This window comes from Oncorhynchus masou, unplaced genomic scaffold, assembly GCF_036934945.1.
Source record: "Oncorhynchus masou masou isolate Uvic2021 unplaced genomic scaffold, UVic_Omas_1.1 unplaced_scaffold_1937, whole genome shotgun sequence".
In the NCBI taxonomy this organism is placed as follows: domain Eukaryota; kingdom Metazoa; phylum Chordata; class Actinopteri; order Salmoniformes; family Salmonidae; genus Oncorhynchus; species Oncorhynchus masou.
In genome coordinates this window covers 867-10,047 of record NW_027008433.1, presented here as the reverse complement: position 1 = coordinate 10,047, position 9,181 = coordinate 867, and the positions used below count along the sequence as shown (strand labels likewise).

The following is a 9,181-nucleotide window of genomic DNA, read 5'->3' as shown; positions in this document are numbered from 1 at the left end:
ACCAGGCCAGAACCAGTCTCAGGCCAGACACCAGGGAAAGTCTCAGGCCAGACACCAGGGAAAGTCTCAGGCCAGACACCAGGCCAGACACCAGGGAAAGTCTCAGGCCAGACACCAGGCCAGACACCAGGAAAGTCTCAGGCCAGACACCAGGCCAGACACCAGGGAAAGTCTCAGGCCAGACACCAGGCCAGACACCAGGGAAAGTCTCAGGCCAGACACCAGGGAAAGTCTCAGGCCAGACACCAGGGCTGTGGTTACAGTGGAAAGAGCCCATTGGAGATTCCTGTGACGAATTTTAAAGTATCCATCTCCCATAACAGCTGAAACATACCGTTTGCTAGTAGTCAGCATGAAGACGTTCTAAACACGATCAGCACAAGAGAATCAATCTGACAGCATGTGGCATCAATTCGTTTCACCACGGCAATAGCGCAATGGTGCTTTAACGACTAATCTAATACAAATTGACCAGAAAATAACATGAGGTTACCCATGCAACAAAATAATTGTAACTAAATCAAGATCAAGGTTGCCATGCCTGTGTGAGAGTAAATTGTACTGTGGTAACATAAAGTCTACCCAGCCCCAGAGTCTAAACCTGGTTGACCCCCCCCCCACATCTACCCAACCCCAGAGTCTAAACCTGGTTGACCCCCCCACATTTACCCAGCCCCAGAGTCTAAACCTGGTTGACCCCCCCAACCCCATCTACCCAACCCCAGAGTCTAAACCTGGTTGACCCCCCCCCACATCTACCCAACCCCAGAGTCTAAACCTGGTTGACCCCCCCCCACATTTACCCAGCCCCAGAGTCTAAACCTGGTTGACCCCCCCCCACATCTACCCAACCCCAGAGTCTAAACCTGGTTGACCCCCCGCCCCCATCTACCCAACCCCAGAGTCTAAACCTGGTTGACCCCGCCCCCATCTACCCAACCCCAGAGTCTAAACCTGGTTGACCCCCCCCCATCTACCCAACCCCAGAGTCGACACCTGGCAGGCAATTGTCACAAGTAGTCTAGTATTTAGGGGATAGGGTGCTATTTGGGTCAGACATACAGCTATTGAACTTCCACACTAGACAATGTGACACTAATGAAATGAATCGGGGCAGAAAACTGAAACACATGGACAATTTTGATAATCATATTCCCACCAACAAAAACAACAAAAAGTAACATTTCCAAAAACCTTTGACTAAGTGCATTCTTGCCGTTTTGCCTTCTCCAGTAAAGCGAGATAGTCAGGTCCCTCTGTTTCAATAGAGAACGCTGACAGAGCAGGCGTGTCGAGTCAGAGGAACGTTAAGAACAAGAGGATTCTCATAGTTCAGAGAGAGAAAAGAGACACGGAGCTTCATACTGTAGGGTCAGAGGGGGTGCAGGCTTTTGTTTCAGCCCAGCACTAACACCCCCAATTCAGCTAATCATGGGCTAAAAAAGTGTGTTAGTGCTGGGCTGAAACAAAAGCCTGCACACCCAATACAGCTCCAGGAGCTGGAGACAGTGATTTTACTAGATCAGATCAGCCTATCCAGCAGCCGAAACTCAACTCTGAAACTCCAAGCCAGTTCCAGCACACTTCTTCATCGTTTCCCCTGTAATCAGGGCCTGATTTAGACCTGGGACACCAGGTGGGTGATTCCCCTCTAATCAGGGCCTGATTTAGACCTGGGACACCAGGTGGGTGCAATTAATTTAGATCAGATACAACAGAAAACCAGCAATCAGGCTCTGGACCTCACCAGTAGGGTGAAATGAATGATCAGGTGAAGAGAACCCAGGCTCTGAACCTCGTTCAAGACCATGGTTTGTATCACAAATGACACCCCTGTGGGCTTTAGTCAAACGCCACACACTACACAGGGAATAGGGTGTACACTACACAGGGAATAGGGTGTACACTACACAGGGAATAGGGTGTACACTACACAGGGCATAGGGTGTACACTACACAGGGAATAGGGTGTACACTACACAGGGAATAGGGTGTACACTACACAGGGAATAGGGTGTACACTACACAGGGAATAGGGTGTACACTACACAGGGAATAGGGAGCCATTTGCGACGCATCCAGTCTGTTGAAAATAGCCAGCAACCTCACAGCAGAAAGACCATGGTGCTTGAAAACCTGGCCAATAAACCCAAAAAAAAATGGAGCAAGAGAATTCCTAGGTTTGGACCTTAAGTTTTCACATTAAAACAATATTAAATGAGTATAGAATCAAGACTAAATGAGGAATAGGGTGTAATTTGGGACGTAGCGCTCACTTCACGACAGGAGGATCTTGGTTTTCAACAGTTTGGATGATAGACAGAAAAAGAATTAGTAATAAATTATATATTTCAACACACAGGTTAAAAACCATCAAACACGATGAATTCCAGATGACGTTTTCTACCCGCCACGCCCATAAGGGTAGTTTCCTTCTTCTCGTCACGCCCACAGCGGGTAGTTTCCTTCTAGCCGTCACGCCCACAGCGGGTAGTTTCCTTCTAGCCGTCACGCCCACAGCGGGTAGTTTCCTTCTTCTCGTCACGCCCACAGCGGGTAGTTTCCTTCTGGCCGTCACGCCCACAGCGGGTTGTTTCCTTCTTCTCGTCACGCCCACAGCGGGTAGTTTCCTTCTAGCCGTCACGCCCACAGCGGGTTGTTTCCTTCTAGCCGTCACGCCCCCACAGCGGGTAGTTTCCTTCTTCTCGTCACTTCCACAGCGGGTAGTTTCCTTCCCCAGCACGTCACGCCCACAGCGGGTAGTTTTCCTTCTAGCCGTCACGCCCCCACAGCGGGTAGTTTCCTTCTTCTCGTCACTTCCACAGCGGGTAGTTTCCTTCTAGCCGTCACGCCCACAGCGGGTAGTTTCCTTCTTCTCGTCACGCCCACAGCGGGTAGTTTCCTTCTTCTCATCACGCCCACAGCGGGTAGTTTCCTTCTTCTCACGCCCACAGCGGGTAGTTTCCTTCTACCCGTCATAGTTTCCTTCTACCCGTCATGCCCACAGCGGGTAGTTTCCTTCTTCTCGTCATGCGCACAGCGAGTTGTTTATTTTCTTCCACTCAATGTTGCCATCTCTCTCTGGCCGTATACCAAACGGCACCCTATTCCCTATATAGTGCACTACTTTAGACCAGAGCCCTAGCCCTATGGAACCCCCTATTCCCTATATAGTGCACTACCTTAAACCAGAGCAGAAACATAAAAGCAAGTGTGGGCCCTGGTCAAAAGTAGTTGACTATATAGGGATGCTGAGCAGTCTGTGTCTGGTATTGTCTCTGGCCCCTGGGGGTGATTGGACTCGGGTCATGTGTCCCTGTAGGTGGACTTAAGCTGGTAGCTATACATCCAGGATCTCCTCGGCCGTACCCCACATCGTAACCTGTAGCGCCCCGTTCTCCAGCTGATGGTGGGGTCCCACAGGGCCGACAGGAAGATCTGGATGGTCATGGACTCTCTGATGAACCAGGCTACAGCGTAGTCCAGTTTGGAGAAGGCCGGCGCACCGCCCTGTAGGGAGAGAAGGAAAAACATACTCCGTTGGTTTCTTCAACACGATTTATTCTGAACTTTTCTGTGTCTCAGTTAGAGTAACGAGCGGTGGTTATCAGTTTTTACATCCCAGACATAACATTAATAGCAGACAACCTGGTTAACTTGGATGTAGTCAGAGATGATCCACACCAGACAGTGTGTGTGTGTGTGTGTGTGTGTGTCCTCGGAGCTGGATGTAGTCAGAGATGATGTGTGTGTGTGTGTACCTGAACTCCTCGGAGCTGGATGTAGTCAGAGATGAACCACGCCAGACAGTGTGTGTGTGTGTGTGTGTGTGTGTGTGTGTGTGTGTGTGTGTGTGTGTACCTGAACTCCTCGGAGCTGGATGTAGTCAGAGATGATCCACACCAGACAGTGTGTGTGTGTGTGTGTGTGTGTGTGTGTACCTGAACTCCTCGGAGCTGGATGTAGTCAGAGATGAACCACACCAGACTGTGTGTGTGTGTGTGTGTGTGTGTGTGTGTGTGTGTGTGTGTGTACCTGAACTCCTCGGAGCTGGATGTAGTCAGAGATGAACCACGCCAGACAGTGGCACATGAAGAAGACCATAATATCCCAGTGGAACACGTGATGCGCGGCCCAGCCAATGATCAGGCTGGCTACGAAACACTCTGAGATGGGCTCACATATGGTGGCGGGAGCATGTTGATACGAAGCTTGGCCCACCTGAGAGGGGAGGAACAGACCACAGAATTACAAATCAACGGGTGTCCCCATTCAGGTCAATTACGTTATAATGGGTGGACTGGCAGCCATTTTGAGTGTCCACATAGCAGTAAAGCAGGAAGTAGTGGACTGGCGGCCATTTTGGTGTCCACATAGCAGTAAAGTAGTGGACTGGCGGCCATTTTGAGTGTCATAGCAGTAAAGCAGGAAGTAGTGGACTGGCGGCCATTTTGAGTGTCCACATAGCAGTAAAGCAGGAAGTAGTGGACTGGCGGACATTTTGAGTGTCCACATAGCAGTAAAGCAGGAAGTAGTGGACTGGCGGCCATGTTGAGTGTCCACATAGCAGTAAAGCAGGAAGTAGTGGACTGGCGGCCATTTTGAGTGTCCACATAGCAATAAAGCAGGCGTTAAAAAAAACATTATGTTTCTATGGATGAGACACCCCTTAGACTAATCTATAGACACATCTACGTAACTTTAGCCTATATCACACTATAATGTCTTATCACACTATACACAAGTGAAAAATATATTTGATCTCTTTAAAAAAAAAATGAATGACATTGATCAGAGTCAGTAGATCTGAAGCCATCTGAATCCCAATGTGGCAGGTTAGTCAGTGGACTATTGGGAGACTGAAACAGCTAAACTAGCTTTTAGAAATAAACTGCCACTTGTTCAAATAATCTAGGACAGAGGGTGTCAAACTCAATTCCCGAGAGTTGTGTCTACTTAAATTGATCAATCAAGTACAAAAGGGAGGAGAGAAAGAACTCGGTCCCTTGGTCCTCCGGGAATCTGCTCTATAACAGTGGCTGAGTGTGAAAGTCTAAGCCCTGATAGTTTGTTTACCTGATCATACGGGACTGGAACTGAGCAACTGAATAGGACCCGGAGTTCTGCATGGCTACCTGCGTTGCCATGGAGAATTTCCATCCCTGTGAGATAAGAGGGGAGGGACAAAGGAAACAGTTAGCCCCTTCGGTTCAAAGTTCAGCCACAAATCACTCACGTTGATTTTTAGCTAGCGGTGGCTAAAGTTGGCAGACCTTTGTAGATGGCTGCTTAAAAAGAAAACCAAGCCACATATTACAGAGCCTCCTTGCCCATAGACTCCTTTCAGGTTGAGGAAATATATCTAACATCAAGTTGTAAAATAGTGAACTTCCCCTTTAACTTCCCCTTTAAGAGCTGGAGTTAAGATCTGGCCAATGTCCGGTAATCCAATGAACGTTTTCAATAACACCAAAACACGACCGGTCAAATCATCAATGTTTTGTGGATCAACAATAAAACAGGTCAAAGTGTCAGGGTTAAAAGGCAAAGATGGGAACCGGGTTCAGGGCTCACCTCAGCGCTAGACCCCTGGTTCAATTCCAGGCGCACAGGTCTAAGGCACTGCACCTCAGCGCTAGAGCGTCACTACAGACCCTGGTTCGATTCCAGGCTGTATCACAGCGGTCCTAAGGCACTGCACCTCAGCGCTAGAGGCTTCACTACAGACCCTGGTTCGATTCCAGGCTGTATCACAACAGGCCACGTTTGGGAATCCCAACGGGCGGCGCACAATTATTCAGCGTCCTGATGGTTTGGCCGGTGTCGGCCGTCATTGTAAATAATAATTTGTTCTTAACGGACTTGCTTTGTAAAATAAAAGGCTAAATACATTATTTATATAATTCTTTTACATTTTTGAAAAACTTATTATAAGTTTACATTTGAAGACTGACCAACACCATCAATAAACAAGGGATGTTGAGAGACATTTGTGCCCTTAAACAGCCGAGAACAAAAACACTATTCCTTGTGTTTCGATGTGTACAATATGCAAACTTTATAGCCAACTTCATTTAAACTTTCCTAAAACAATAATTGTCTCATGGTTCAACTGTCAGGACTAAGATCAGAGCGCTAAATGCATCAGGGCATTGCATGCTTAGACTTGGGATACGATAGACAAACACAATTCCAGAAGAAGTGTCAACATACGTTATATGATAAACCAGGCTGTATTGAGCTCAGGGTCAGATAACCTCAGGTTAGCTGTAACATGTATGATAAAGGGTCAGGGTCAGGGTTAGGGTCAAGGTCAGGGTCAGATAACCTCCAGGTTAGCTGTAACATGTATGATAAAGGGTCAGGGTTAGGGTCAAGGTCAGGGTCAGGGTTAGATTACCTCAGGTTAGCTGTAACATGTATGATAAAGGGTCAGGGTTAGGGTCAGAGTTAGGGTCAGGGTTAGATAACCTCAGGTTAGCTGTAACGTGTATGATAAAGGGTCAGGGTTAGGGTTAGGGTCAGGGGTCAGATAACCTCATTAGTGTATGTATATAAAGGGTCAGGGTTAGGGTCAAGGTCAGGGTCAGATAACCTCAGGTTAGCTGTAGGTATGATAAAGGGTCAGGGTTAGGGTCAAGGTTAGGGTCAGGGTTAGATAACCTCAGGTTAGCTGTAACATGTATGATAAAGGGTCAGGGTTAGGGTCAAGGTCAGGGTCAGATAACCTCAGGTTGAGCTGTAACGTGTATGATAAAGGGTCAGGGTTAGGGTCAGAGTTAGGGTCAGGGTTAAATAACCTCAGGTTAGCTGTAACATGTATGATAAAGGGTCAGGGTTAGGGTCAGAGTTAGGGTCAGGGTTAGATAACCTCAGGTTAGCTGTAACATGTATGATAAAGGGTCAGGGTCAGGGTTAGGGTCAGGGTCAGATAACCTCAGGTTAGCTGTAACATGTATGATAAAGGGTCAGGGTTAGGGTCAAGGTCAGGGTCAGATAACCTCAGGTTAGCTGTAACGTGTATGATAAAGGGTCAGGGTTAGGGTCCGAGTTAGGGTCAGGGTTAGATAACCTCAGGTTAGCTGTAACATGTATGATAAAGGGTCAGGGTTAGGGTCAGAGTTAGGGTCAGGGTCAGATAACCTCAGGTTAGCTGTAACATGTATGATAAAGGGTCAGGGTTAGGGTCAGGGTTAGGGTCAGAGTTAGGGTCAGGGTTAGATAACCTCAGGTTAGCTGTAACATGTATGATAAAGGGTCAGGGTCAGGGTCAAGGTCAGGGTCAGATAACCTCAGGTTAGCTGTAACATGTATGATAAAGGGTCAGGGTTAGGGTCAGAGTTAGGGTCAGGGTCAGATAACCTCCAGGTTAGCTGTAACATGTATGATAAAGGGTCAGGGTTAGGGGTCAAGGTCCATCAGATAACCTCAGGTTAGCTGTAACATGTATGATAAAGTAATGTCTGTACCTGTCAGCGATGGCCTTCGCCATAAAGTAGTCCTCGGCGATGTACTGGCGAAGGTTATGAGCCCTCCAGCCTGGTCCAAGATATCTTTCCTCATCAAACATGACATCCCTGTCACACACTTAATACCCATCACGTTGGCTGAGATGTAGGAGCGTGGGTGGGACGTGCCAAAGTACACCTGTGAGAAAGACGGAGGTCGATTAGTAGGACAGGTCTTTAGCCTTCGACCCCGAGATCCAAGTATCCGTGACAGAAAAGTTAGGGGGAAAAAAACACAATATTGGAATTTCAGAACCTCTGTCTATTTTGTGTGTGTGTGAACCACCCTTCATTTTTATATATATATACAGGGTATTACGGTACAGAGTCAATGTGGAGGCTATATACAGGGTATTACGGTACAGAGTCAATGTGGAGGCTATATATATGGGGTACCGGTAGAGAGTCAATGTGGAGGCTATATACAGGGGTAGTACAAGTCAATATGGAGGCTATATACAGGGTACCGGTACAGAGTCAATGTGGAGGCTATATACAGGGTGTTATGGTACAGAGTCAATGTGGAGGCTATATACAGGGGGTACCGGTAGAGAGTCAATGTGGAGGCTATATACAGGGGTACCGGTACAGAGTCAATGTGGAGGCTATATACAGGGTATTACGGTACAGAGTCAATGTGGAGGCTATATACAGGGGGTACCGGTACAGAGTCAATGTGGAGGCTATATACAGGGGTACCGGTACAGAGTCAATGTGGAGGCTATATACAGGGTATTACGGTACAGAGTCAATGTGGAGGCTATATACAGGGGGTACTGGTACAGAGTCAATGTAGAGGCTATATACAGGGGGTACCGGTACAGAGTCAATGTGGAGGCTATATACAGGGGTACCGGTACAGAGTCAATGTGGAGGCTATATACAGGGGTACCGGTACAGAGTCAATGTGGAGGCTATATACAGGGTATTACGGTACAGAGTCAATGTGGAGGCTATATACAGGGTATTACGGTACAGAGTCAATGTGGAGGCTATATACAGGGTACCGGTACAGAGTCAATGTGGAGGCTATATACAGGGGTACCGGTACAGAGTCAATGTGGAGGCTATATACAGGGTATTACGGTACAGAGTCAATGTGGAGGCGATATACAGGGGTACCGGTACAGAGTCAATGTGGAGGCGATATACAGGGGTGCCGGTACAGAGTCAATGTGGAGGCTATATACAGGGTACACCGGTACAGAGTCAATGTGGAGGCTATATACAGGGGTACTGGTACAGAGTCAATGTAGAGGCTATATACAGGGGTACCGGTACAGAGTCAATGTGGAGGCTATATACAGGGTATTACGGTACAGAGTCAATGTGGAGGCTATATACAGGGTATTACGGTACAGAGTCAATGTGGAGGCTATATACAGGGTACCGGTACAGAGTCAATGTGGAGGCTATATACAGGGGTACTGGTACAGAGTCAATGTAGAGGCTATATACAGGGTATTACAGTACAGAGTCAATGTGGAGGCTATATACAGGGTATTACGGTACAGAGTCAATGTGGAGGCTATATACAGGGGTACCGGTACAGAGTCAATATGGAGGCTATATACAGGGTACCGGTACAGAGTCAATGTGGAGGCTATATACAGGGGGTACTGGTACAGAGTCAATGTAGAGGCTATATACAGGGGGTACCGGTACAGAGTCAA

At 47.6% G+C, this 9,181-nt stretch overlaps 1 pseudogene; it reads right to left on the bottom strand.

Annotated features, from left to right (window-relative positions):
* Positions 1 to 3,163: 3,163 nt before the first annotated feature.
* Positions 3,164 to 5,162, bottom strand: LOC135532602 (ceramide glucosyltransferase-B-like; annotated as a pseudogene).
* Between the last annotated feature and the right edge of the window lie 4,019 nt (positions 5,163 to 9,181).